At 37.7% G+C, this 25,941-nt stretch overlaps 1 protein-coding gene and 1 pseudogene across 1 annotated transcript in view; both read left to right on the top strand.

The window, feature by feature from the left end:
* MAN1A1 (mannosidase alpha class 1A member 1) overlaps positions 1-25,941 on the top strand; it is a 182,686-nt gene that overhangs the window by 60,932 nt on the left and 95,813 nt on the right. The window lies entirely within an intron of this gene.
* Positions 7,217-21,160, top strand: LOC105739546 (annotated as a pseudogene).

Here is a 25,941-nt window from a genome sequence, read left to right as displayed (position 1 = left end):
CCAAAAACCCCAAAACCGTATATTTTTAAAAAGTTATGTTGAAAATTAACTAATGTTATTTTAGTTAACAGGTTTCTACTTTTAGAATATTTGTCCTTGAGTATCCATTGCCAGGATGTTCTCATTGCTTTGGACATGATATACTAAGATGACCTTAGTTTTAACTTTTTCCAATTTGGAAGAAATAAGGATTGCATCCTTTTGTGTCTGGGCTCAATTAGGATAATAAAGCATACAAAGAAAAACATGTATCTATTCTAAATATACATCATGTTTGATTAGGATACTTTTTCACTCAGTGTTTTAAGTTTACATACATATATGTGTTTATATATATATGTATATATATAATTATAATACCCACAGATATTATAGTTTGCCTATAGATAAAATAATTTGCCTAAGACTTTCTAAGGATTTTTTAAATTCTGTATAGTGAACTTTAGTAAACAAATGGCTACAAAGAACACTTCTATTGCAAATAACTATTCTTTCAGTCTGTTTTGTCCTTATCACTATACAAACATGTTTTTATTACATGTAGGTTTTCTGTATTTTAATTTTTATGATAAAAATTTAAGATTTTTTTCTTTTATTTTGGTATCTGTAGAGTGTTTTAGTTATAGGGACCCATATTCTTAGCATGTTTTTTCTTATAGTTTCCAGAATGTTGAACAGTTAGATTATTTTCAGTATCTTTTTATTTTGAATAATATTGCTATAATCAATGAATATTCTCTGAAGTGGTGTTGGCAAGTGAAAATGATTAATACTGGATTGTTTTAACATCATCACTTGCCTATTTCTCCCAGTTACTTAGACCCTGACAATTGACTTTCATTTGATGAATGCATTCAGGGGAATTGGCCATTAGGAATGTGATCCAGAAAATTTTTTACCCCAGGTCTGTTCTTGAGCTATTTGTATTCGTATCAAAAATTTTTTAAATGAGCATTCATTTAATAGAACACCAACATAGCAAATTATGAATAAGTTGGTTTTAAATAGTTGATAAAGTTTTATACCACACACTTTTTACAAAGATCAGACAATTTACTAAGGTGTCTAGGACAATTCATCTTTCTATATATCTCATAGAGGGACTTTTAAACCACCATAATTTAACATTCTGGTTTCATCACTGAGGCTCGGGAGTATTTTAAGAACAAATCACCATCAGAAGTAGATAGACCCCACATTGATATCAGCTCAAGATTCTTAAATTTATATGCAAAAGCAGGAGAAGTACTACCACTGATTTGTGATACATGTTTCAGGAAAGTTATAGTTAGAAACACTGAACAATAGTTAAGAATCCCAGGAGAAGTCTAAGCTACCAAAAAAATAATAGAAATATGAAGTACCTGTAGTAAACTTTGATTACAGGCATATATTCAAAAATTTGAAACCACCTAGCTCAGTTAAAATATTTTGTAGCACCATAAAAAAGTCAAGCATCAATATTTTCAAATGCTATATAAGAAAGTCAACCACAAGAATTACAAACAGATAGGATGGGGATAAGATGAATATTAAATAGGAAGGATCAGTATTAAAAATAAATTTAAAAGGTAGCGCTGCTCTATTATAAGCTGGAAGGGAGCTAAAATTCTCACTGGAGATAGTAAATATAGCAGCATCTAGAATATGATTACCCAAAATATGTTCTAAAGACCACTAGTTTCTTTTGATATGGCAGGATAAATCTGTATCTGTATACATACTAAAAATAAGTTTGGGAAGAGCTACATCGTGTATTCTTTCTTGGAAATTCAGAATGCACAAAAAAAGAAGTGAATTAACTTTTATTTATCCTTGCATTTTCCACACTTACTTAACAATGGCCTTCCTCTATTAAAAAAAAGTGACATCTGCTAACAGTAAATTAGAATTATTTTTCAGAACAAATTTTGGAAATACTACTACAGAATAAGAGTAAAGCAAAGATGATATTGAAATTGACAAGTGAAAAACGTGTAAAATATGTCATTGCAAGAGAAGATGACACGTAGAAAAGAGTTTATGTGAATATACCATGTAATATTATTTGTTTTACAACAGAAACCAATATCTATATTGAGCAGAAAGTCAATATAATAGGACATAGAAATGTTGCAGAATCAGAGAGAGGGCTGAAGAGCAACTTGGAACAAAAAGTGTCAAGTTGGTGTAGGGGGATCTCTATAGCTGTACTATCACCTTGGGACACCCTGCAATTAGTAACATGGACTGTTTCTTCCACCCTTCTGTTACTCTACTCAAGACACAAAGTCCCTGGAGAAAGAGGCTAATTGTCAGAGTTTCAGTTACATGCCGCCTCTTTGGGGATCTTGGAGAATGAAAAGGATATGATAGAAGTCTTCCACAAAGTTTGGATTGAGTAGGATAAGGAAATATAGATAATTCCCGAACAGGAAATTGAGGCCCTGTGAGAAGGGTAGGGAGATAGGACGTGTAGGAGCCAACAATAAGATTTCACCTACTATGGTGAATATAAATATGGCAGAGAAAATAGACAAACCACATGGAAACTGACAATTGAATAAGATATCTGAAAAAATGTAATCTGATTTGCAAAACTATTTTGTAAGCTAAGAGACGACATTTAGACCAGAGTATTTAATCCTTGAAGAAAACATTCTGCCAGTACGTTTTAAGTTTATAAAATAGAAAAACAGTAGCCAACTCCTGGAAGCCAAAATGATTAAGAACTAGCTTTCAAAGAAAAAAGGTGAGGAAGACATCTTATCCAAGACTGGTAAAAGACACAGAATGGATTTTTACAGTAGATGAGTTTACTATGATAACCTTTCATTTTGAAGGCAGCAAAAGGCTTGTTCTTCAGATTCCCCCTAAAAGTTATCCACTGCTGCAAACACCAGTACGAAATATTGCTGAAAGATATTTACTCAATAAGTATAATCCTGCCAAATTTTAAGACTAACAAGGAGGAAACACGGAGGGGAGTAGGATTGTGGAGTAGGGAGGAGAGAGAGAAGATTAAGAATGTCAGTTTACTGGTAGGAAGATGTATTTGTTTTTTCATAATAGGGTTAAGACATTCGGAGTATTTGGGGGTTAGAAATTGATTTTTTAGAGTTTGTTTAGTTATGGATAATCATAAAAATGTTTAGAAATTCTCTAGAAAATTAGGATATATGACTGGTTACCTTTCAAACTCAGTGTCTGCCACAATTCATTAGAAAGTGAGTCATCTCCCAGACTATCCATCTGTCTCCTGCCTCATTCTGCAAAAAAACCAGAGTGCCAGAAAATGTGTATGATTCCAACAGAACTGTAGAAAAACGGAGAATAAAGTTAGCGCATATTAAAGTTTCAGATAAGGTTAGCACATAGCAGTGTATTCTGCCAGTTTGTAAATCATCTGGGCTTTGGATTGAAATGTATCTTCAGGTTTCCTAGTGCCCAGAGCAAAGAATGGAAGAGAATTAACAGCAATGCGGTTTTGCTACTTTTATGAATACAGAAAATTTGATAGCATAAAATAACCCACATATATTGCTTATATTGAATTTTCCATAAAAGGTAGAAATATATGGTGTAAACAAGAAAAATCCAACAATACATTTGGATCCACCAGAAATACGTTAGCACCCTCCCAAATCCTGCCTAAATTCTAAATTATAAAAATTGAGCTCAGATTTATCCTACTGTCTTATATATGGAAAGAATTTTAATTATGATCTCTAATTAAGTAGATTTAATTCCAGAAAGTAGAGATATCAACAAAAGGCCTAATTGGAAAAAAAAAAAAAAGAATTGAAAACAGTGATCACAATACCTTAAAATAAAAATATATGTTAATCCCATACAATGAAGAAATAACAGCTATGCAATACAGTTAAAAGGAAGAATTGAAATAGTGGTACAGTGAAATTAAAAATTAGGTAATCGATACAGTTTAGATGTGTGTCCCCTCCAAATCTCATATTGAAATGTGATCCCCAGTGTTAAAGATGGGGTCTAATGAGAGATATTTGGGTCATGGGGCCAGATCCCTTATGAATGGCTTGGTGCCCTCCTCCAGGGTAATGAGTGAGTTCTCACTCTATTAGTTACAGCAAGGTCTGGTTGTTAAAAAGAATCTGGCTGGACATGGTGGCTCAGGCCTGTAATCCCAACACTTGGGGAGACTGAGGCAGGGGGATCACTTGAGCCTCAGGAATTTGAGACAAGTCCAGGCAATAAAAGCCAGATTCTGTCTCTACTTTAAAAAAAAAAAAAAGTCTGCTACCTCCTTTCCCTTCCCCCTGTCTCTCTTGCTCCCCCTCTGGCCATGTGTGACACGTGCTCCCTCTTCACTTTCTGCCGTGATTGTAGGTTTCCTGGGGGCCCCACCAGAAGCAGATGCTGGTATTATGCTGCTTCTACCATCTGCAGAACCATGAGCCAAAATAAACCTCTTTTCTTTATAAATTACCCAGCCTCAGGTATTCCTTTATAGCAACACAAAACAGACTAATATAGTAATTAAATTCTTTACAATATTTTTCTTACGCTATAGACAATGAAAATTTTAGGAAAATATGTACATTATACCTCCAATCAAAATATAACATTAGAAATGTACACATATTTAAAATGGTAAAACAACTTGAAAATTTAAAATCTCTCAAATAACTAGATCAAGGAATGAGTATATAATATTAGACTACTTAACAACTACAGTATAAGCATCACATTAAATTTGTTGGAAAGCAGCCAGAGTTATACTTAAAAAAATACATAGCTCCAAAGGTCTGTATTAAGAAAAAATAAATACGTGGTTAAGTCTATATTTCATTAATTTAGGGAAAAAAACAAAAAGACATAACAAAAATAAGAATATAAATAGATTGCAAAATGAAAGAAAAGCTGATAAAGCTTTCTCTGCCCCTTCTCAACAGCGTCCTTATTGAGACAGTCTTCTGGGAAAGACCTTGAGAGCAGTAAGAACCATGTTGTTCACTTATTAAGAGACAAAGTTTTGATGACTGTGAGTTTGAGTGGTCCCCTCAGCAGGAAGACCCTTCTAGGCATGTTTTGGTATAGGGTCCTCATCTGTACAGAGCAGCACATGGAAATGGTGCTTATCAGGTTGGGCGATGATTGGGATAAAGCTGTGAGAGATGTGCTCCAGATTACAATCACTATTTGGAAGAAATCAAATATCTCTTCAGCAGATATTGGATGAGTGCCAACTACATGTCAGACACTGCTCATGGCCTCAAGATATGCCTGAGATAAAATAGCCCCCAATCCCTGGCCTTCTGGAGCTTACATTTTAGTGATTAAATGTAGCTCATAAACCAAAACTGGAAAACTTGATGAGACCTGTAAGAAAAAAAGTTGATGTTCTGGTTGGTCGGTTTTGTTATTGGAATGACATGCCAGTGCACAGGGAGAAAACCGACAGTGATGTTCATCCAACTGACCTTCATACTGCCAGCGTCTCCCCTCTTCGGTCTCTTCCCCACTGTGGCACTAAGGAAAGTTGTCATCACTCCACACAGTCTTCTTGCAAACCACCACTGGTCCATGTGGCCTTAAAAGTTGAGTCATTTTGATTTGGCCTACAAAGCCTTTGTAATTCAGCCTCAGCCTACCTTTTCTGGTTTTCTTCATAACAGTCCTCATGGACCTTCCACTGTATAACAGACCCTTTTTCTTCCAAAAAACGCACCAAGCACATCTGTGTACTTCTTGTATCTGCATTCCCTCTACCTAGAATGGCTTTCACCCTGCTCCTCCCACCCGCCAAGATAGATACAGCCCCTCCGAGGCCCTCCCTGGCTGCACAACACAAAGACACCCCACCCCCTCCCCCTTCACTTCCTTTCCTGCATTCTCTGCATATGCTACTATTATAGTTCATTGTTTATGGCTCTGTGAGCCCTCTCACCTACTCACTCCCTTTTCCCCAGTAGGATTTGTACAACTCAAAAATAAAAATGATGTTTCTGCTGTTTTCATATCCTCATGGTTAGCACTGTATGCCTGGCACTAGAAAACATTTAGTAAATGTTTAGTCATTTAGTCATTGACTAAAACTCTTCAACAGGTTTTCTGTGACCTTTACTTTTTAAAACCCCAACAGAAAATTCTTCCAGTGACTTTTAAAGTAAAATCTGTACATGGATAATATAAATAAGCAACTAGCCTGGAAGGCTTGGGGGAGGAGATGGGAAGGAGAAAATGTAATGTAGTAAGGTGATTGACAATATGCATGAACTCTAACCACAAATAGCCTCTGTGGCTCCACCTTCAAACCCGCCCCCCCCCCACCCGCTAGCAAAACATCTTCCTTTTTATCTGTTCTGTACATCCTGATTCTCTGAAAAAGAAAGTTTTCAAAATGAGCTGGAGACTATTTGTAGATTATATCATTACTAAATACAGTAGGTCATTTATTGTAGACCTTTAAAATAGATTTGACATAGAGCATTCTGAAATTATAAAACTAAGAAGAAATTATAAAAAGTAAATGTGAAAGTGATTCTACAAGGTATATATATATGGTCCTTAATTTGAGGAAACTAACTAAAACTTAGTGACACATTTATGCCAATTTCCTAGAAAGGAACAATTTTAATTATATTTATCAGGTGATACTGATTGTTATATTAATGTAATTATATAATTATGTAATTATTGTATGTTAATGTGTTTGGCCCTGTGATTTCTTAGAGGTTTAGATTTAGCCTTGCATATATTTTAAATATTAATTTACTATTTGGCATTATTGAAATTTTTATAATAAAGGAATGTAAAATACTGAATAGCTAATATTTTCATTTAAAAGTTTAATTCAGTAAAACAGAGAATTGTAATTTTGCTTATTGTGTTTATAATTAAATTTCCATGGTTAATGAGTTATAGCTGTTACACATTGACTATTCCATTATGATTGGTAAATTTAATTTGTACTTTAAAAGGAATATAGGAGTGTACAGAGTTGATTCAAAAACAACACATACTTTAGTCAGAAGAAATTACTACTTTTTCTTGTCCTAGAGTCAATTACAGAAACCATACGTACCCCTTAACTCAGATTTGTTCTGTTTGTCCCTCTGCATAAGCCCTATCTTGTACTGATAATTGTTTTTGAAAGCATAGTTTTATAAGCTGTAAAAATTTTATCTCCACAATTCATGAGCACATTTCTACATGTCACTAGTAATCCCAGCCCTAAAACTTATTTATACTTAATGTGTAAATGGTAGAAGCTGGCCTAGCCCTTGATCTCATTGCCAAGTGAGTGCTTGAAACCTAACGGAAAGGGAAAGTCAGAAAATTCAGTTGTTTTGTTTTGTTTTGTTTTGTTTTGTTTTGTTTTGTTTGTTTTCTGAGACGGAGTCTTGCCCTGCTCCCAGGCTGGAGTGCAGTGGTGGGATCTCGGCTCACTTCACTTGATCCTCCTCCTCTCAGGTTCAAGCAGTTCTCCTGCCTCAGCCTCCCGAGTAGCTGGGATTACAGGCTTCCGCCACCATGCCCAGCTAATTTTTTGTGTGTGTGTTTTTAGTAGAGATGGGGTTTCACCATGTTGGCCAGGCTGGTCTCTATCTCTTGACCTCATGATCCACCCGCCTCAGCCTCTCAAAGTGCTGGGATTACAGGTATGAGCCACTGCATCTGGCCAAATTCAGTTGTTTTTTAATGAAATATTTTTATCCCTTTTAGTTTAGCATAGTTCCCTACACATAGCAGCAAACTACAAATTCGTATCAGTGAGCAATAGGCCTGTGTTATCATTCAGCAACAGCCTGAAATCTCAATGGATTAAGACAGCATGTTCTACCTTGACTCTGCTTCTCATCATCCTTTCCTTCAGAGTCCAACCTGCTGGGGCAGCTGCCATCTAGGTCATTTCTAGTTGTCATGGGGAAGAGGGAGTGGTGGCAAAAGAGATTCTGGCAAATCCCACACTGGCTTTTAATGCACTTGTCTGAAAGACCCATGTTACTTCAGCTTACATTTCATTGGCCAGAGCAAGTCATAGGGCCACCACAACTTAAAGGGGTGAAGAGATGGTGATGAATAGCATTCATGACCACCACAGCGACCACTGACGGGTTAGACCGTGCAGCCCTCTTGACAGCCCAGAGTAGCAGAAGATAAGAATTACTGAGAAGATAACTTTGTCAAGAGTCCCCAAACTGGAGCCAGCCAGTCTCACTGGAAAAAAGCCTTCCATAAAGTGGCACCAAAGTAATAAGGGTGACGAGTGTGACTTGGGATACGAATCTTCACTAACACACATCTTCACTAAATTTTCAAGTAAAAAGCACTTGTTTACGAAGTTTCCCCTCTCCTGAAAATAACCTTCTACTCTGTAGGCTTCTCCCTGGCCTTCCAGATTTCAAACAGTGAAGTTGACAGACAGTCATATACTGCCCTCTATACCACCACTGCTGTTGTCTGTGATGGGAGCCAGTTGCTGTTTGGCAGCGGCCTGCCGTGTTGCCTGGATGTTAAAGACCTGGTGCTTTTCCTTCCACCACTTTTTCTTTGATTTAAGTACTCACTAGGTCAGTCACTTCTCATTTTTCAAAAAGCTAATGAAAGAGATGAGGTAATATGTTCTATTTTGATTTATATTGAATCACTTTATAATTCATAATGACTGTTGAAACCAATACTTCAAATCATTTTTATTGCCTGAGTTGTATTGACACGGATTTCTAACACAGATTTTTGCCTGTGAGTGAATGTTTTTCAACAAAAGTTGTTTTTTCCAGGAATGTTCTTGCAAATTATTTTTCTTTCAAATTGTGATCTCCTTTAGAAGGGTATATAAGATAGCTGTAGCAAGAAATTTAAAATTTAATAGGGCTAGCAGAAAATGCCTCAGAATTGTGATAATTTACCGTCTGGTAATTTCATTCATTAAGTGAATCAGCAGATGCTTATTGAATACCTGCTTTGAGGCACTGCAGTTGGTGCTGCAGAAACAACAGTGAATAAGAGAAACAGTCCCCATGGACAAATGTTAATTCAAATATTAATTTCACAACAACCCTATAAAGTAGGAGTAGGAACTGTTTTTATTCTCATTTTATGGAGGAAGAAACAGAGGCACAGAGTGTTATTTGCCCAAGGACATGCAAAGTCGCAGAGCTAGGCTTCAAACTTGGGCATTCTGGCTCCCAGCTACTGAATAGCAGCTAGACATTAGAGATCTCAAGCACAGAAGATAAGATATCGATAGGCCTGAACCCATGCGTCATCAACAACTAAATAATAATTGAAAGAATGGACAGGAATAAGATTGTCCAAGGCATTATACACTGAGAAAATAGGCCTTAATATTTAAGTGTTAATGAGAAGAAGGAGCTAGAAAAGGAGACTCAGAAGTCGTGGTCTGGGAAGTAGGAGGGAAACTAGTAGAATGTGACATCACAGAGTCCAAGAGAAAATAACTATTTTGAAAACAGATGTTCAGTTGTGTCAAGTGCTGCTGCTAGAAGTTGTATAACGGACTGTCTTTAGCATCTTACAACATGGAGGTCATGGATGACTTTATGGAGGGTACTTCGGTAGAGTAATAGGATAGAATCCAAATTGTTTTTGGTTGAAGAAGAGAAGGTGGTAAGGAAATTAAGATTAGTTCAAGGTCTTTAAGCAGTTAGGGGAAGGTGGCATTCACGAAAACAGATGGCCTTTGGGGAGGCATCCTTTGCAATATGAGAAAGTGGAGGAGAAGGTAGGAATACGAGAAGGTAGGAATACAAGTAGGTAACTTGTTAGACTTGTTGGCAAATAAATGAGATAATTATTCTCTGGTGGATCCTGTTAAATACAAGACAAGGATTTCTGCTGAGACTTAGGGGAAGAGGAGAGATGTTTGATGTGAACGTGTACAGTTTAAAATTGTCATTCCAAAGGGTTGACTACAGAAACATGGTAGAGGTTCTGGACAGTGTCTAGGCTGGTAGCCATGAATTTATGGTAGCCTCAGTCCTCCTAAGTGTATGATACTTTTTCCAACAGTGCTCAGCACTTCAGGTACAAGCATGGAGAAGGCAGTTAGTTGGTTTTAGTTGAGGTTTGGTAGCCAGGTAACACAGAAAGGCATGGATTTTAAAGTATTGGCAGAATTTATTGAATGTATAGACCATGCAGTCCAAGATTAATATAAGGCATTAGGAAAAAGGCAGGTAAGTAGTGGTTAGAGAGAAAATGGACTGGTCGAATTGCTGGAGGTTTAGCTGAAATAGCATAGGAGTAGTAGCCATAATTTAACAGGTTATTGGAAGCTTTTAAAGTTAAGGCTATATGGTGGGATGTATGAATTAAAAGAGTTTTTTTTAATGGAGCAGTTTCAAGTGATGTCATAATCTAGGATAACATGAGATTGAGTGGTTGAGGGGGGATTTTGCCAGAGTCTATCTGCATGGCTGTGTTAGTCCATTTTGTATTGCTATAAAAGAATACTGAGGCTGGGTAATTTATAAAGAAGAGAGATTTATTTGGCTCACGGTTCTGCAGTCTGTATAAGCAAGGCTCCAGCATCTGCTTGGCTTCTCGTGAAGCCTCAGGAAGCTTTCCACTGATGGCAGAAGGCAGTGGGCGAGCAGGCATGTGACACGGTCAGAGAAGGGACCGAGAGAAGGGAGGTGCCATACTCTAAACAACCAGATCTCATGTGAACTCACAGAGCAAGAACTCATTCATCACCAAGGGGACTCATTCATCACCAAGCGATTCATGAGGGATCCGCCCCCATGATCCAAACACCTCCTACTAGGTCCCACCTCCAACATTGAGGGGGGCACATTTCAAGATGAGCTTTGGAGGGGACAGATATCTATTATCACTGACTATGCAACATATTTCAATTTTAAAAATAATAAGATATAAAAATTGATGTTTAAAAAAAATCTAAGTACCAGTGAATTGATTTTTAATACTGCTAAAATATAAACGCTTTCTATAAAATTCATAAATACATACTAAAATATGTACTGAGCAAAGGTTCCTGCTTAAACAAAAAGCAGAGGGAAATATTCATGCAGAATGAAGTTTAAATATGTGATTGTTGAACAAACATTATGACTCTAGAGCCTTAAGAAGTAAGTCAGATAATTAGAGTTGGCAGTAGAAATGTAAACACGAATATCAGCTAATGAGCTGGATTTTAATGCAGCTATACCTATACAGAGCTGTTTCTTCTAAACTATACTGGAATTTTATCTGCATAGATAAATGTAGACAGTTTGATCGTGGTGCTGTGAATTTGTTTTGGATTTTTGTCTTGGTTTTTGTTTTGTTTTGTTTTTTCAGAAATGAGGGTCTCTCTGTCACTCAGGCTGGAGCACAGTGGCACGATCAAGTTCACTGCATCCTTGAACTCCTGGGCTCAAGGAATCCTGCCTCAGCTCTCTGAATAGCTGGGACTATATATGCACACCACCATGCCTGGCTAATCACTTTTATTTATTTATTTATTTTTACTTTTTTTTTTTTTTTTTTGAGATGGAGTCTTGCTCTGTCGCCCAGGCTGGAGTGCAGTTGTGCAATCTCGGCTCACTGCAAGCTCCACCTCCCAGGTTCATGCCATTCTCCCACCTCAGCCTCCCGAGTAGCTGGGACTACAGGCGCCCACCACCACACCCGGCTAATTTGTTGTATTTTTTAGTAGAGACGGGGTTTCACCATGTTAACCAGGATGGCCTCGATCTCCTCACCTTGTGATCCACCCGCCTCGGCCTCCCAAAGTGCCAGGATTACAGGCTACTTTTTATTTTTTTTGTAGAGATAAGACCTCACCATTTTGCCCAGGCTGGTCTTGAACTCCTGGCCTAAAGTGACCCTCCTGCCTCTGCCTCCCAAAGTGCTAGGACTATAGTTGTGAGCCACTGCCCCTGGCCTGGATTTCTTCTATAAATTAAGTCTTACTTAATGTATGAAACTATCATTTGATTCATAAAAAAATTTGTTTTTCTTAAAAATTTTTATGGTCTGGGAATTAGGTGCCTTCTAAAGGAAGTCCTCTAAAGATTTCATTTGCCAGACTTTCTTGTGTTATCACTTTATGATGTAGATTTATGGTTTATGTATTTTTTTAAGTTTTTTTCTTTAAAACATTTTAGAAAATAGTTCATTGACAGATCATAGGGTTAACCATTTTAATAACAAATTCACTTCTGCTACATGATGAAATGTTTTCCCAATTGAGGTCATATATCTGAGTATGCCACAATTTGTTTGCATTTGAAAGCAAACAGCTCCAGTCTTATAATTTAGCTGAAAATTCATTTAAATTGATAATAAAATAAACATAAGCCTTGAGGGCAATGTTTGTTTTTAACTTAACAGTTGATCTTTATTTTATAATAATTTGAAGTATCCGATTCCTCTGAAGTAATACAAATAGAGATTCTAAGGGCCTTCAAAAACAAAGAAATTCCGGAGCTTTAATAGGATAAGCGTAGAACAGAAGAATTTTTTTCATGGCTCTTTATTCTAAACACTTTTGTTTTTCATTCTTGCCATTAGGTAGAAGGCTAGAGTTAGAAAAGATAAGCAGAAGAGATTGTCATCTTAGTTTTATAAATACCATTTAGGTTGATGCATTTACTTGTGTAATCATATTTTATGTTATTTTTAGTTATTGACAAAACAATACCCACAGTTACTCTAATTTATAAATTACTGCTAACTTATGTGTTTCAGTTCTTAAGTCTAACTTAATATTATGATTATTAAATAGTGACTTCCTTAGTTTTCTCTCATGTAGTTACTATAGTCAGGTAGAAAGAACACTGTATAATACAGTTTAGGCTTAGCTATTAAGGCAAATAACAACTCCAGCATGTATGAGTTTCTGCCGTCTAATGCTTTACAACTAGACTTAGAATAATACTAACTTAGAATTAAGCCCTGAATAACTAGTTATAGTAGACTTCTCTCTATCATCTGGTCAGGCTTCCAATTTTTAACATGTCTAGTCCCTTATGATTCACTCCTTTATTCAGCAAATGTGTTAAGCATCTATTATGTTCCATACCATGTTCTAGTCTCTGGAGGATTCAGCAGTGAACAAATTAGACAAAGTTTCTGCTTTCGTGAAATTTACATGATAAGGGGGTAAAATGTTAAACAAGTTCACAGGATAATTTTAGATGGCAATAAGAGCTCTGAAGAAAATACAATATAACCATGCGATAAAGTTATGGAGGGTGGGAAAGGGAGATGATGAGGACTACTTTAGGCCAAATCGAAGCCACAGTCTGAATGACATAGAAGGGTCAACCATGGAAGATTTGGAGGAAATCACATTCTAAACAGAGGAACTTAAGAGTTCTGTATTGATGGTTCATTTCTTTCTTTCCTTTGAAATGAAGAAGAGGAGAAGGAGGGCAGCAGTGGTGATAAAACTGTTTTTTTATGGTTTATTTTGTGCCAAGTACACAGTATCAGTACTGGGGTAATTACACTGAAGCTCTGAGAAGCTAATTCCTTAGCCATATAGGACATGACAGAAATGGGATTAGACTGCTGTCTGTAGCAAAGCACATGACCCTGTCCACATATTATTCCCAAAACCAGTGTTGCCAGGGTTGGTACCACAACTTTTCTTCCTTTTCTGTTTAGTTGCTCATCAGTTACATACCTAAATCTCATAAAAATGAACTAGCAGTTGCCGGGCATGGTGGCTCACGCCTGTAATCCCAGCACTTTGGGAGGCCAAGGTGAGTGAATCACCCGAAGTCAAGAGTTTGAGACCAGTCTGGACAACATGGTGAAACCCTATCTCTACTAAAAATAAAAAAATTAGCTGGGATGGTGGTGCGTGCCTGCAGTCCCAGCTACTCAGGAGGCTGAGGCGGGAGAATTGCTTGAACCCGGGAGGCAGAGGTTGCAGTGAGCCAGGATCATGCCACCACACTCCAGCCTGGGCAACAGAGTGAGACTCTGTCTCAAAAAAAAAAATGAACTAGCAGCAACCTTCTAGCCCATGAAATCTTCCACTTCTTGAGCAACAAAGAATAATTAAGTTATGAAAACTAAACCACAATCACACTTATAATGCTTATGAGTTAATAGATTTTTGCACAAGTTATATTTGAAAATATTTATTCATTGCACTTAAGTCTTTCTCAAAACACAAAGCTGTCCTTGAATTTTTAATATAGTTCATTAAATTGAAAAAATTCTCATTTTCTTTCTCCATGTTTTTATTCCTCAATCTCTGACTCCCTTCATCAGTAGAGTAAAATGGTTTTCATTATCCAGTAAGTACATATAACAAAAACTTTCAATATATATAAAGACAGCCATGTGATTTCAGCTTTAATCTCTCTTTTTATTCTGAACTAAAGTCAGATATACTTCAAAATGTTGGTAAAATGTATATATTTTGGTGTGACATTGTGACAGTTAAGGTATACATTCAGCCTTTTCTCAGGCATATTGAAAGTGGTAGTAGTTGAGTCACTGAATGAGGTAGATGTTCACGATTTAGAAAAAGATATTACTTTCAATTTTCAAATCATATCTGATATAAAATATGAAGGGAAAAGGTAATACCTTGTCATTTCAAATGAAACTAAAATATTTTGGCTTTATCAACAGACATAAATTGTGAAGGCTTACCAATACAATTGGTATGCTTTTATGTAATTAAAGAACTCCAAAAAGCACTTAGAAATAGCTCGTAAATCTACCATATGTTGACAGCACTTTAATGAATTTCTCTAGACTATGAATAAAAATTTGGACTCCAGTGCTCTTTATATTTTATTCACTTAGAAAAAGTGAGACAGGACTGCTCACTTTTTTATTGTCATATATCATAAAAGTAACTACAAAATATCTACTCATTATAAAGATTTACAGTGAATATTTTATAGTATGTTTTCTCTGAATTATGTTAATTGTTCACAAATGAGAACACTCAAAACTAGTGTTTCTAAGGTTAAACTAAGATTAGATCCAGTGACCTGGCATCTGTCACGAGTTTTTCATAGGGATCCAACCCATAGTGAAATCTCAGGAGATCCCCTCAAATAATGGAGTTTAATTATTACTCATAAATGGGCAGTTTTCCACATTGACAGATGTTCTCAATCCCATGCAACCCCACTACATGGTGTTGCAGTTCCCACTACTTTTCCTTATCCATTCAGTGCTTTCCCCTATATCCAGATAGATGCTGAATCAGCATTTACCCACTTTATGAATACTCAGAATAAAATACCAACACTTAGACTCCTCTCCCCCCACCTTTTTTTTCCTATCAAATTAACAAAGACAAAATCATGTTAATACCTAGTTTGGTAAGAGTGGGGCAAAAATTTATTCTCAGACATTGCCGTTGGGAATGTAATATGATAAAAGTGTTGTGGAAAAGAAAAAAAACAAGTGCTGTATATATGAGTAGATCCTTTTAGCTCGAGTTACTCTTATCCTGCATTGGGGAATCTATCCAAAGGAAATAATCCAAAAATTTAATTATATTATGCCAAAAGCAGGTCTTGGAAATATTTTATATATTTAGTAAATAAGAAGAAACATCTCAAATATTCAGCAGTAAGGGAGTGCAGCAGATCATGGAATACTCACATAACAGAGTAATATGCAGCCATTAAAATTTATGCTTGTTTATTCAAGGGCATGGGCAAGTATGGATATGGTAAATAATGCAGGATACTTTCATGTATAATATGATTTCAGCTATGGAAAATATAGAGAAAAATGCATGTGGAGCTATTTCTAAACTATAAACCTGGTATTCCTAAATATTTGCTTCCGGTTGGTATGTGATCCTTCCCCCTGCCTGTTTTTCTGTACTCATCTGAATTTGCATACTGAACTTGTAATATTCTTTTGATCAGAAAATATTAAAGGAAAATCACAACAGATTTGGAAAAAAATCATTAACTAAATTTCTGCCCCAGTCTCACTCAGAGTTTTTCCAACCTCTAAAGACTTAAATTTTTTTAACTTTTCATACTAGAATTCAGCTTACAAAGTCTTGAAAGTCACCTTTTTCCCTTTCTGACATCTGTTTCGTAAAGAAAATGACTTAGTGGTAACTGGATTTCCTTCTTTATATTCAATTTATAGATTTCCATCTTAGGAGGTTGTTTATTTACAACAACATCTATTTGCTGTTAATATTATCCTCAATTCACATGGAAATGGAGGTGACATAAAGCTTAAATAAAGATTGGTCATAAATCCTTGCACAGTCTCAGATCCAACTACTTTGTCTTTATATTATCAAAAGCAGTTCAAAAAGACAAAGGCTGCAGATTAGTAACAAGATTTCTCCATTGAAAACACACACACGTTCATAAATCAATCGAAAGTGTGGTACAAAATAGTACGTATTTTGTATTCCTTAAAAAAAACTGAGCATTTCTAATCTCTTTTCATTTTCCTTAACCATTTAGAAGTCAAAAGTTGAATTATTTGTGATAAGTGTATATGCTCTATTAATATATTATTGCTATAGATAAGCATATAATAACGTTTATATTTATTACTAACATACATGGAAATTTTGGGCTACTCAGATACCTGGCACAATCAGTGACTTTGTCTATTCCTACAGGATCTAATTGAAAGGTGTTAGGAAAGGCATAGCAAAGAGCCTTTTTCCTGTTGTTACAAGCAGTAAATGGCCCTTAAGAAACTTCAAAAAGAATGAATACTTGCTTGAGAAAGGAGGGAGTGAGAGAAAAGCTGTTCAGTAATGAGCCGGAGAAAAAAGAAAACCTGGTCTGAGAGATAAAAGAGGTGACTATTAAAAGGGAAGGACACAGTCTACCAGAAACTCGTGAGGCTTTACAAATCAAAATCTAGACTCGCTTTACCATGGAAACCGAAGATAATTAGAAAGTATATGTTTAAAATTTTGTAATATTTTACTTTATTTTTAATTATCCAAAGCAAATATAAGACTATTCATGATAGTGAGAGGTGACAGTGTGCTGGCAGTCCTCATAGCCCTCGCTTGCTCTCGGTGCCTCCTCTGCTTGGGCTCCCACTTTGGCGGCACTTGAGGAGCCTTTCAGCCCACCGCTGCGCTATGGGAGCCCCTTTCTGGGCTGGCCAAGGGGGGAGCTGGCTCCCTCAGCTTGCAGGGAGGTGTGGAGGGAGAGGCGCGAGCGGGAACTGGCTGCGCGCAGTGCTTGCGGGCCGGCTGGAGTTCCGGGTGGGCGTGGGCTTGGCGGGCCCCTCGCCCGGAGCAGCCGGCGGCCCTGGGCAGTGAGGGGCTTAGCACCCAGGCCAGCAGCTGCGGAGGGTGTACTGGGTCCCCCAGCAGTGCTGACCCACTGGCACTACGCTCAATTTCTCACCGGACCTTAGCTGCCTTCCCACGGGGCAGGGCTCGGGACCTGCATCCCACCATGTCTGAGCCTCCCACTCCCTCCGTGGGCTCCTGTGCAGCCCGAGCCTTCCCGACGAGCACCACCCGCTGCTCCACAGCGCCCAGTCCCATCAACCACCCAAGGGCTGAGGAGTGCGAGCGCGTGGCGCGGGACTGGTGGGCAGCTCCACCTGCAGCTCTGGTACGGGATCCACTGGGTGAAGCCAGCTGGGCTCCTGAGTCTGGTGGAGATGTGGAGAACCTTTATGTCTAGCTCAGGGATTGTAAACACACCAATCAGCACCCTGTGTCTAGCTCGAGGTTTGTGAATGCACCAATCGACACTGTATCTAGCTGCTCTGGTGGGGCCTTGGAGAACCTTTGTGTCGATACTCTGTATCTAACTGATCTGATGGGGACGTGGAAGACTTTTATGTCTAGCTCAGGGATGGTAAATACACCAATCAGCGCCCTGTCAAAACAGACCACTAGGCTCTACCAATCAGCAGGATGTGGGCGGGGCCAGATAAGAGAGTAAAAGCAGGCTGTCCGAGCCAGCAGTGGCAACCCGGTCGGGACCCCTTCCACACTGTGGAAGCTTTGTTCTTTCGCTCTTTGCAATAACTCTTGCTACTGCTCACTCTTTGGGTCCACACTGCTTTTATGAGCTGTGACACTCACTGCGAAAGGTCTGCAGCTTCACTCCTGAAACCAGCGAGACCACGAGCTCACCAGGAGGAACGAACAACTCCAGACACGCTGCCTTAAGAGCTGTAACACTCACCGAGGGTCCGCGGCTTCATTCTTGAAGTCAGTGAGACCAAGAACCCACCAATTCCGGACACAATGGGAATTGATAGTTTGGTTATGACTACACTGATATTGAAGTTGTGTGTAAATTTGAAATACGTAATTTTTTAAAGCTGTTTCATGGAATCTATAGATGTGACAAAAAGCTAATAATGTATTCTGTCACTTTACTTCCTTGTCACCCTAAAACTGTGCCTCTCCTTCCAGTAATAGGATACGAGCTACTTGTCTGAGAACCTGTAATTGGAGTAGACTTTCATGTAGTGATCTGAGGCCCTTACTAGTTCTCTTTCTTTCTAAGGGAAATCACCAAATTTTGAGCCTATAGGTAAATGATTTGTAAACGGGGTTGGCTGGGCGTGGTGGCTCACGCCTGTAATCCCAGCACTTTGGGAGGCTGAGGCAGGCAGATCACCTGAGGTGAGGAGTTCGAAACCAGGCTGGCAAACATGGTGAGACCCTGTCTCTACTAAAAATACAAAAAAAAAAAAAATAGCTGGGCGTGGTAGTGCATGCCTGTAACCCCAGCTACTCGGGAGGCTGAGGCAGGAGAATTGCTTGAACCCGGGAGGCAGAGGTTGCAGTGAGCTGAGATCGTGCCACTGCACTCCAGCCTGAGCAACAGAGTGAAATTCCGCCTCAAAAAAAAAAAAAAAAGGGATGGGGGGCTACTTGAAATAGTCATTGTATTGGAGACATCCAGCTAATGAACTTAAGAAGTAGCTCTTATAGGGTGGAAAGAACATTACCTTTAGAATCTAGAATTCTGGTTTCTCAGGCTCTGTTTGGTTATTAGGTATTACCTAGAGCAAACCCTTTATCACATTTTTTTTAATTTAAGTAATGGAATATGAAATAAATGTCTTTTAAGCATTCCTTTAAATCCAGTTTTCTAGAACTATGATACACTAACATTCAAGTTCACAGAATATTATAAATTAGGGGAGGGGTATAGTGGGATAAATTTCCTTCCCATAAGTCAAAACTTCTTAACCCATTTTTGTATCTAAACACAATGACTTGTTGCAGTGAAATGTAGAGTTGCGTTTCTTGCCATACAATACTTAGGTAGTCCAGATATGTATCCATGGGAATGAAGAAGAAGTGGAAAAGTTGGGCATCTTTTTCCCCTGGAAAAATACTGTGTTCTATGGAAGAGAAAGTAGTTGGTGGATAGTAGAAAGAAGATGCTAAAAAGTAGAGAAGTCGTTCAAGGAAAACAATAAACTGCAGTATTCACAGAAACAGTTGGGAACATGTACTGATTCTTTACTTAGGGGATGACCACAGTTTTAACTCATTTCTTAGCCCAAATTTGCAGATTACATTCTATTATATTATAAATAGATCTCTCATTTTAATGACCAGCTCAAGGGAGATTCTGGCAGCCATGGTGAGAATGAGAAACAAAGATGTTTATACCCAGCAAAACTGACTTTCAGGTGTAAATGACACAAGCAGGCTATTATCAGCATGCAAGAACTTGGGAATATTGTTTCCAGGAGGCTTTCCTGATGAATCTACCTGGGAACAAGCTTCAGACAACCAAGTACATACTGTATGATGTCCAAAATAGGCGTATTCATAGAGACAGAGTAGATTAGTGGTTGCGTAGGACAAGAGGGGTTGGAGGGAAATGGGGAGTGACTGCTGATGCACACAACACTTCTTTTTTGAGATAATGATAATGTTCTAAAATTGTGAATCAACTCAGTGTAAGTATACTAAAGCCACTAAAGTGTATACTTTAAATGGGTGAATTGTATGATAAAGGTGTTAAAAAGAAAAACACTATATAGTTCTGAGTTTTAATTTAAAATATTAATGAGCATATGATATATCATATTTTAAATATATATAAATATGCATATATGTGTGTGTCCCCTGAAAAGGCCTAGAAACAGTAATGAAACCAGTAGCTCTGAGCATCTCTAACACACAGAGTGCGGGCTTAAATTAATATTTTCCACTAACCAGGGCTTCTTGGAGAAAAGACTGAAATTGGAAATTTACAAGATTAGTCTGAAATATCAAACCAGGTAACAAAGAAGCTAACAAAGACTACTAGAGAAGGTCAAAGGACTCAGGAGCCAACTGGAAGAGGCTTCCACTGGCCAAAAATGAGAATTTTGAGTTTCAGTAAAAATAAGAACTATAACACTAAAATCCACAAAGTACGTTTAAATTGGTAAGTTCAAGCCATGGGCAATGAAGCATGCATGTAATCACAGCTACTTGAGAGGCTGAGGCAGGAGGATAGCTTGAACCCAGGAGTTCAAAACCAGCCTGGACAGCATAGTGAGACCCTATCTCTAATTAAAAATAAAAATCAATAAATGGATAAGTTCATCATAATGAAAAGCAAAAATGATTGGTCACCTTCAAAGAATGACAGGAAAGCAGTTATCTTGAAAACTAGTATTTTCCCAGGCAGCTGCCAAAGACGGAGGGGCAGGTCCTGGTGCTCACTGGCCGAGGCCACCTTCTGGGCTGCCTGACAGCCATCATGGATAGGCGGGTACTGCTGGGCCAGAAGGTGGTGGTCGTGCACTGCAAAGGCATCAACATTTTTGGCACTTTCCACAGAAACAAGTTGGAGTACCTGGCCTTCCTTCACAAGCAGATGAACACCAACCATTCCTGAGGCCCCCCAGCTGCATCTTTTGGCAGACCGCTTGAGGCATGCTGCCCCGCAAGACCAAGCAAGGCCAGGCCGTCCCTGACCATCTGAAGGTGTTTAATGGGATCCCACTGCCCTATGACAAGAAAAAAGTGGATGATGCTTCCTGCTGCTCCCAAGGTTGTGCGTCTGAAGCCTGTGAGAAAGTTTGCCTACCTGGGGTGCCCGGTTCACGAGGTTGACTGGAAGTACCAGGCAGTGACAGCCACCCAGGAGAAGAGGAAGGAGAAGGCCAATATCTGCTATTGGAAGAAAAAACAGCTTATGAGGCTATGTAAACAGGCCCAAAAGAATGTGGAGGAGAAAACAATTACACAGAGGTCCTCAAGACCTATGGACTCCTGGTTTGAGCCTAGTAAAGACTGTTTATTCCTTGTGATTGGCCTGGCCTGCCCTTCCACCATTGCTGCCATGGGGTGTAGAGGACCCAAGGGTGGCAATCCAGGTGCCACAGACAGCCTGGAACTTAGGAAGCTGGGGGTAAGGAAAGGGCATTAGTCAAGTGCCTTTCTATATTGTTACTTTAAACGACTCTAAGAATTGTTCAGGCGTAATTCATCTATGGCCTACTCGTTCATGAGAGAGTTGTTTTAGAAAAATGAGGGCCGAGCACATTGGCTTACGCCTGTATTCCGAGCACTTTGAGAAGCCAAGAGATCGCTTGAGTCCAGGAATTCGAGACCATCCTGGGCAACATTATGAAATCCCATCTCTAACAAAAATGCAGAAATTAGCTAGGCATGGTTGCACATGCCTGTAGTCTCAGCTACTTGGGAGGCTGAGGTGGGAAGGTCACCTAAGCCCAGGAGGTCGAGGCTGCAGTGAGCCAAAATTGCACCACTACACTTCAACCTGGGTGACAGAGAGACCCTGTCTCAAAAAAAAAAAAAAAAAAAGTAAAACAATAGTAAGAAGAGCCAGTTACCTTGGTTTCAAGATTAGCAAAAGGGAGCTGGAACATGAATTGGAGGGAGCCCTACCTTCTGAATGGGCCATCTGTTTTAACTTCCCACCTTATCCTATACTCTGCAGGTGTGATAATGTAAAAAAAACACTTGGGGACAGTATGAGCTTGCCGTTTTACAAAGAGTATGTATAGAAGCATAGACTGGGAAGATGTGTGACCAGGACGTTACAGGGTAGCCCTTGCTCCTTCCCTGTATTTTGTGGTCAGAATCAAATAAATTGCTTTTAAAGAAAAAGAAGTCTGGTAAATAAAGGAAAAGAATTAGGCATTTATCTTGCCTCTCCTGTGTGAACTATATCACTGGTAACTAAATAGTAGATAAGCAACGTTTCTCTTAAAATTATACCTGCTTACAAATGAAAGTGAAATGATAAAAGTAGAAAATCACCATTTTTACAACCCCTGATGAATTAATGGATCTGGACCATGGTCACCAACAGCTGCTTGCTTCTCAAAAGGAGGGCAAAACACATACGTGCCTCCTGATAACATATCACCTGTAGTCTTGCCAAAGGCATCAAGTCTCCATATCCAGCTTCCAATTTGTCATAAATACAGAAAGAAGAATGAGCCAAACTCCACCACACATATGCAGTCAGGAACCCATAGAATAAGTCTCCTACAGTTCAAATAACCCAAATTTGTCCACATAAATTATAAGGAAAAGAAAAGAAAAAATGAGACGCTTATGGTTTACAATAAGAGGCTTCAAAGTCATCCTTTTTTAAAATGATCATGACTGTCTATAGTGTCTAATGATGTAGATTTGGTTGCTAAAACCAAATAAGATAGTAAATGCCAGGATGTGGTTACTTTGGGGGAGAGAGAAGGAAGTATGATTGGGACAAGGCCCACGTAGGGTTTCTAGGGTGGCTGGCAAAGTCCTGTTTCTTGATCTGGATGCTGCTTACTATGGCATGTGTCTTATAATGTTACACTAGGCTATACAGCTGTATGTTTATGTTGGAGAGTTCATATCTGTGTGTGTCTTTTTAATTAAAAATATGTTGAAATAACTACATAATTTTTAAAAGGTTATTTAGAAAGTCAAGCTTAGTGGAATATGCCTTAGATCTTGAGATGTATTTTGGATCTCTGTAAATAATACTTAATGTACTGAGTTATCTTGATGTATGTAAATTACAGATTATATTTCAACATAAAACAAGCATAATTCAAATATGTACATGTAAATATTCTATAATACATGTCTGAAAGTGCTGCTGTAAACATCTGTCCAGTTTTTTGTATGGTCATAAATTTTCAGTTCCTTTGTTTAAATACTAAGGAGTGCTATTGCCGTATCATATGGTAAGAGTGTGTTTAGTTTTGTAACTGCCAAACCGTCTCCCAAACTATCTGTACTATTTTGCATTTCCACCTGCAGTGAATGAGACTTCCCGTTGTTTCACACCTTCACCAACATTTGGTGGTGTTAGTGTTCTGGATTTTGACCATTCTAATCAGTAGGTATTAATTAGTATCTTATTGTTGTTTTCATTTGTGTTTACTTGATGGTTTGTGATGTGGAACATCTTTCCATATACTTATTTACCATCTGTTTGTCTTCTTTAGTGAGGTGTCTATTAAGATCTTTGTCCCATTTTTAAAGTTGGAATCTTTGCTTTCTCATTATTTTCAAGAGTTCTTTGTATATTTTCATTAACAGTTCTTTATTAGATACATGTTTTGCAAATGTTTTCTCCTAGGCCTTGGCTTGTCTTCTCATTCTCTTGGCAGGGTCTTTTGCAGAGCAGTTTTTCATTTTAATGAAGCTCAGCTTGTCAATTTTTTCTTTCATGGATCATGCTTTTAGTGTCATATCTAAAAAGTCGTCTCCAAACCCAGGGTCATCTAGATTTTATCCTATATTATCTTCTAAGAGTTTTATAGTATTGCATTTTACATTTAGGTCTATGATCCATTTTGAGTTAATTTTTTGAAAGGTATAATGTCTGTGTCTACATTCATTTTTTTGTATGTGTATATGGATATCTAGTTTTTCCAGCACGATTTGTTAAAAAGGCTATCTTTTCTTCATTTAATTGTCTTTGTTCCTTTGTCAAAGATCAATTGACTATATTTATGTGGGTCAATTTCTAGGCTCTCTATTCCGTTCCATTGATTTATTCTTTCACCAGTACCACGAATCAAGACCTTGATTTCTGTATCTCTATAGAAAGTTTTGAAGTTGGGTAGTGTCAATCATGGTCAGAAATTGGCTATTTTGGACCTTTTGCTTCTCCACATAAACTTCATAATCAGTTTGTATCTACAAAATAACTTGCTAGAATTTTTATTGGGATTGCAGTAATCTATTAACCAAGTTGGGAAGAACTGACATCTTGGTATTCAATCTTCTATCTATAAACATGGAATATCTCCATCTGTTCTTTGATTTTTTTCATCAGAATTTTGTAGTTTTCTTCATATGGATCTTGTACATACTTTGTTAAGTTTATACCTAAGTATTTCATTTTTTAGGTGTGTGTTCACAATGTAATCTAAATGGTATTGTGTTTTTAATTTCAAATTCCACTTGTCCATTGCTGATATATAGGAAAGCATTGATTTTCTATATTAACCTTTTATCCTGAAATCTTGCAGTACTCACTTAATAGTTTCAGATTTCTTTTGTTGATTCAGATTTTCTGCATAGAAAATATGTCATCTGCAGACAAAATTTTATTTTTCTTCTTTCCTAATCAGTATACCTTTTATTTCCTTTTTTATTTTTTCTTATAGGACATCTAGTACAGTATTGAAAAGCAGTGGTAAGAGGGGACATCCCTGCCTTGTTCTTGATGTTAGTGGGAAATCTTCTATTTCTCACCATATTATGATTTTTCAAATGTAAAAGCTCAACCAGCACAAAACCAGTATGTTTATTTTCCCCTACCTTCTAGATTCTAATTAATCATTGGTAGAGGAAGTTTAGGCTGTGTGAAGAGTTTGGAAAGACCTTAGGAAATTTTTTTAAATGTTTATTTATTTAAAATTTTTATTATAATTTATTAAAATGTTCAAGTTTCCTGAAGTATTTAGACATCAAGAAATATTTACATACATCTCTAGTTTATATTTCCATCCCGTTGATTTCCCTATTAAGAATTTTAATGAGGCCAGGCTCAGTGGCTCATGCCTATGATCCCGGCACTTTTGGAGGCCAAGGCAGGAGGATCACTTGGGCTCAGGAGTTTGAGACCAGCCTGGGTAACAAAACAAGACCATGTCTGTAAAAAAAAAATTAAAAATTAGCTGGGTGTATTGGTGCATGCCTGTAATCCCAGCTACTTGAGAGGCTGAGGTAGGAGGATCACTGGAGCCTAGGCTTTCAAGGCTGCAGTGAGCTGTGATTGTGTCACTGCACTTTAGCCTGGGTGACAGAGTGAGACCTTGTCTTTAAAAAAAAAAAAAAAAAAATTTAAAAAAAGGCACTTAAAAGAAGTCCAAAATGTATCTCAGGAAAGTTGTACATAAATCTTCACACTATTACTATAAGACAAGCCTCATTTTATAGATGTTGCTCAAATGTGTTATTCCAAATCTACAGTATTGGCATAGCTTTCACTGCTGAAAGGTGTTTCATTTCTTAAAAATGTTTTTAACCTCCTATCACCAGTCCTATGCTAAAACAGGGTATTTTACCCATGAACTACCACAAATAGATAAAATAGCTACTTTACATATAAATGGCCCTTTAAAACTAGATACTATCGTATGCCAATTTGCAACATAGTCTGTATGAAAAGAGAAAACACTAATAAATACTGTGTTATGGACCAATAATTAGATTCTCAATGTGGTGTAAAGTACTCACACGAGGTTCGTTCTTGGCCTCATAAATTTGACCATATCTTTTCATTCTAATGCTCTTAAATGACTTAGAGACATGACTTAACAGTAACATAAGCTCCTAAACAACAACTGCAAGCACAAAAACCGAAATTATGCAGTGATGGCATGCCATTTGTTCAGGAATTGGCTGTCCTATTTACTCAAATATAACAGCAAATGGAGAGTTGATTGTTAAACTGCATATTTAGGATCTCGTGGTTTACTATCTCATGTGCTGTTTGCCAGACTAAAGATTATTAACAATTTTTGCTTTGTTCACTGCAGGAACAATACAGTACTTGTATTATACAAATATTTTGATTAAAG

Source organism: Nomascus leucogenys, chromosome 3 (genome assembly GCF_006542625.1).
Source record: "Nomascus leucogenys isolate Asia chromosome 3, Asia_NLE_v1, whole genome shotgun sequence".
NCBI lineage: Eukaryota > Metazoa > Chordata > Mammalia > Primates > Hylobatidae > Nomascus > Nomascus leucogenys.
This window is presented reverse-complemented; position numbering and strand designations above follow the sequence as displayed.